The sequence below is a fragment of the Choristoneura fumiferana genome, chromosome 13 (genome assembly GCF_025370935.1).
Source record: "Choristoneura fumiferana chromosome 13, NRCan_CFum_1, whole genome shotgun sequence".
In the NCBI taxonomy this organism is placed as follows: Eukaryota; Metazoa; Arthropoda; class Insecta; order Lepidoptera; family Tortricidae; genus Choristoneura; species Choristoneura fumiferana.
The window spans coordinates 1,776,532-1,782,061 of record NC_133484.1 but is presented as its reverse complement, the minus strand read 5'-3'; positions in this window follow the sequence as shown (position 1 = coordinate 1,782,061).

Here is a 5,530-nt window from a genome sequence, read left to right as displayed (position 1 = left end):
CAATTGAAAATAAAACCGCATTCAAATCGGTCCACCCGTTTAAGAGCTACGGTGCCGCAGACAGATACACACACACACACAGACACACAGACACATATAGCGTTCAAACTTATAACACCCCTCTTTTTGCGTCGGGGGTTAAAAATAGATTAAATAGGGGCCAGCCGACCTATATAAGATAACCAAATACTAATTCTACGTACTTACCTACATTTTGCTTAGAAGCAGGGCTCTGCTAACGCTGGATTTTTATGGATACGGCAGTTTATTGCTTATACCTGCCTACAAATTTATATGGAACCCTCGGTGCGCGAGTCCGACTCACACTTGGCCGCTTTTTTAGAATTTCGTGTTCTGTGGAGACAAAGACGGGTAAAAAAAAGTTAAGTCATAACAAGTTCATGCAATGGAAATTAATCCTTTAATACTAAATTTCGATATTTATTTTGTAGGTAGATAAGATAATGATATTGTGCGAATTTTGGGTTGGCAACTGTTTTGCTTTTACAAGTTGTTATGCACTACTTCGGTATCATTTACTTAGGTAAGTGTAATACTTAAGATTGTACAATTAAGTAAATAAATAAAATACTTAAATAAATATCATGGAATACTTGACACCAAAAAAAATAGAAATAAAATAAACAAAAATAATAACCATAAAATTAACAATGTTTATATACAACTACAAGCAGTTATGGACCCTATAAAAACAAAAGCCAAACAACTCTTCAAATTAAAAAATAAACTTAACCTCAAAATTATTCATAAGCACCAAAAAGTTCGATCGCTTTAAATTAATGCTGGCCATCAACAAAAACAAAAGGACACCATTCCGACGATATTCACAAAACAAAAATGGCGGTGTCACCCGACGACAATATTTCAAAAAACGAAAACATGACAGCTATGTCAAAAGGCACTATAAGTCACTATCATATCAAAAATGAAAGCCATTTAAAATTGATACTTATTGCACTCATTATAAAGTCGAAGCTCCGGAGGTTTAAAATTTTGCTGTCCACTCAATTATTACGAAAATACAGCCTTGTCTTTCTAATTACTTGGTGATGGGCCCCGTCGACAAGAGCCGAGATAAACAAGAAGATGATATTTTCCGGTCTTAAAAAAAAAAACGCGCAATGTCCCCGTTTTATCAAGATCGGAGTTATGGGCTTTTGGTTTTTTGACCGCTACCACGATAATGCGCGTTCACAATTCAAAAGATGGTAACTTTATTTTTGAAGTTCGATACTTGAATAATTGAAGTGTGATTTCATATTAGCACACAATTTAAAGGAATGTATGAGAAAACTTTTGGATATAAAGTCGAAGAAACTGAATTATTATATTATGGAAATGTTTCACAGTCAATTTCTCAATTTCTTTGGTATGGTTTGATGTATGGAATGTCAACATGACTGCAGCAAAGATTGTGTGTCGTGAAATGCTGTCTTGGCATGTTAATTTTGACAAATTGGCAGCGTCTGCGGAAAGATCCATTGTAATTATTTTCTTGTGGCGAATAATTTAATTATTAGCAGACGATCATGAAGTTCCCGCGATATTTATGATTAATACGGGACATTCATATATTTTTTAAGCAAGAAGGGAAAACGAGCACGTGAGTCACCTGAACGCGAGGGTTCTCACACACAAGTGCATGGCCAGCCCTTTCAGAGACCGAGAGGCTTGTTTTAAATCAGAGTATACTATGCAGGGTGTTACATTTAGGTCGGTTAGTATGGGAATGTCTGAAACTATAAGACATACGATAAGCTGTTGTTAGGAACCATGTCATTAATTTTAACGATGATAAAAACTGCGTTGATGGACTAAAAAAAAAAACTTTTGCTCAGTTCGAGAATCGAACCGGGTTGTTTTGAAACATAAAACTTAAATTATTTCTATTTGGATATCGATAGTGTAGATCATTTGTAATAAATGTTACTATGAAACATGATATCTGGAATGAATAAAATGCATTTTATTTCATATTCTTTAATAATGTTAGTTTTATTTTTCAAATCGTTCGGGTTCGATTCCCGAGCTGATTACAAGTTTCACTTAAACGTTTGAATGGAGTTTTTACTTGTTACTTAAATCGATGACATGGTTCCTAACAACAGATCTTCGTATGTCTTATAGTTTCAGACTTTCCCATACTGACCGTTCTGAATGTTACACTCTGTTTATCCCGTCTGACTGGGGCAAAGGAGCTGGCTCATGCATTCATATTTAACGTTTGGGCTCCACAGAAAACCAGCTTTACTGCACATAATGTGCGGCAACGCATGCTGAGTCACCAACTAACATAGTTTTAGTGCTAGTTCTAGTCTTAGTTTTAGGTGGTACTTATGGAGCCAAAATAAACCTTTCTTTCTTTCTTTCTTTCTTTATATGAGTACAGTCGCCAGCACCAATATCTGACACAACAAGCGTGCATAAATATCTGATACGACTTTATTTCTAGGGCCGGAAGGACGTGTCAGATAGTTTTGCACGCTCCGCTGTGGCAGATATTAATGCTGGTGACTGTACATATGGAGAGTTTAGCAAAACAAGCTCTAATTCTTTCCCAAACGATACCTTAGTAAAGGTAAAGGCGTTAATGCAATAGTTGAATGAAACTGATAGCGATGTAGGTCGATCCGGGCCGTAAGGCGTTGGCACCATGAGTCCTTGGGGTCCATGGAACATGAGTTCCTGACCGCGAGGCTTGAGGGCAAAACGTCAGGATTTGTACTCATTAAAATGTTACCCGTTCAAGTTAGTTACATTCCGATCAGCTGAGTTCCGTATAGTTTATGTTAAGCTAATAAAACAAAACAATAATAACCTACTGTGTTAAAAATAAAGTTGTGTTAAATACTTGTGATGTATACATATCATTTAATAATATTGTAAATCTGTTTAAAAAAAATATACCTCGTTGAGTTTCTTGCCGGATTCTTCTCAACAGAGGTTTTTCCGAACCGGTGGTAGATTTTTTTTGACATTCATAAGTGCTTGTTATAGCCTGAATTAAATAAAGATATTTTGACTTTGACTTTGACTTTGAAATAAATAAATATCACGGGACAATTCACACCAATTGACCTAGTCCCAAAGTAAGCTTAGCAAAGCTTGTGTTATGGGTACTAAGCAACGGATAAATATAATTATATAGATAGATACATACTTAAATACATAGTAAACACCCAAGACCCGAGAACAAACATTCGTATTTTTCATACAAATATCTGCCCCGACACGGGAATCGAACCCGGGACCTCAAGCTTCGTAGTCAGGTTCTCTAACCACTAGGCCATCTGGTCGTCTAATGATTGTAAGAACTTAGGATCGATTTGTGATGTTATTATTCCTGGTCTATATTTATTTATTTATATTTATCAAATGATATGATGTGTGATAGTTGTTAAAAAATATTGACGACCGGATGGCCAAGTGGTTTAAAAAACCTGTCTACGAGGCTATTGAGGTCCCGGGTTCGATTCCCGGCCGGGGCAGATATTTGTATGAATATTACTAATGTTTGTTCTTGGGTCTTGGATGTTTAATATGTATTTAAGTATGTATTTATCTATATAAGTATGTTTATCCGTTGCCTTGTATCCATAGTACAAGCTTTGCTTAGTTTAGGACTAGGTCAATTGGTGTCACGTGTCCCATGATATTTATTTGATATTTATTTATTTATTCATATTCTGGTGAGAATAAAATAAAAATAGTATGTTAATAACAACCAATGTGCTGTGAATTCAGAATATATCTATATATCTTCGTGAGTTCCCGAAAGTCCAAATTCCAAATTTATTTATTTATTCAATGTGCTGTAAATTCAGAATATATCTATATAGCGTGGGCCTGATGATATCTTCGCTTCCCAGTTCTAATAACTTAGAATAGGGCCGATCCATATCTTTCCGTGGATGTTGAAAAAGGTACCTGAAGGAGACCTAACGGGACCAGTACACTGAACCCTAAAACAAAAGTCATCACATCTAACCAATTACGAACAAAGTGTTGACGGGTTTGAGGGTAGTAACCCGATCCGGGTTGTTTTGGGATGTCGCGACAAGCGGTGCGGTGCGCCGCAACTCGCGCTGGGTTTGGACAATGCGTTTTGGTTGACATGTTGTGGGTTTAAGTTTTTTTGGGGTAATTATACGCTTAAAAGCAAAGAGCAATGTTAAAGTGGTGAAGCCTCGAGATATCAAACGGCTTGATTCTTGATTCAAACCTTACGTGTTTGATGAAACCGTTTGATGTCGGTTTGAACGGTTGTCAAAACCACTGCGCAGTTTAGTTCTGTACGCCGTCGTAATTAGACTCCTAAATCCAGCGCAAAACGAAGCCTAGTTTGTTCAAACGCGTCAGAACACGCTGAAACGGCGCCAAACCCAACAAAAATATGAAATTTCATCAAAAAGCTCCAAACCCGTAAATGTTTGATAAACCGTTCAAACTAGCTTTGCAAACGATCAAAATGGTTTGAATCAATCCACAATCAAACCAAACGTGTTTGAATCAAACCGTTTGACCGCCTCGGGGGGCCCTTTAGGGTGTAATTTGGACATGGAGTGGAGGCAAGAAGCCGAAAATTTTAGTTTATTATCGGCCTGCGGCATTCTCAGAGGAGACCAGTGCCCAGCCTCTGCCCACCAGTGGCACGTACAGTCGAAGAAACTGCGTCGTATATAAAGGACCTTTTCTTAACCGTTTCGCTATTACTTTCTTTGGCAGATGTATGGAATGTCACTGAACGTGATATAGTTAAGATGTTTAAACTTAGAGTAGTTCACCTTTGTACATATCTTTGACCCTTAATTTGGCAGTGTACAGTATATTGGACACAATTTAAGGATTGCTTTTTTTATATACATATAATTTTTAGCACTCCAAAATAACGACGAGGATTGAATCACGAACTTTTTTTATTTTTGTCAAATTAAGGGTTCCGCAGTTGTCATATATGTTTTATGTATAATAAAGAGTTATATAAGTACAATACAATAAGATACAACACAATACAATACAATACTTAGCTTCTTAACTAAGGGAGCCATACATTCAAGTAGGTATGTTTTTGTAATTTTGTAATTTTTAATCTACATAATATTCTTAATGTACTTTCTTTCGACAAGTTTTTGCCGCGCATTCTTGGCAATTATGGTCTTTTCGAAAGCGCTATTTGTAGTACCATATAAAATTGACCTATAAAAGTGTCTTTTTGTAGAGATAATGATAAACTTTTTTTGAAAAATGGGTCACAAATTGCCGTCGTTATTGAGTGCATAAAGTACGAGTAAATGAATACACATTTTCTGATAATTATCACACTCTTTATCTTAAGCATTAAAGAATTAACTCACTTACCTTAAGTACCTTTGTTACATGTAGAAACATGTAAAGAAACAGTATTTTTCATCCCTTTTACCTGTTCTCGACAGCATTAGCATTCCGGATATTCGGGGCTCAACCCTCTAGGGGATAGATAGAGGTATGTTTTCTGGACACAGCCTGAACA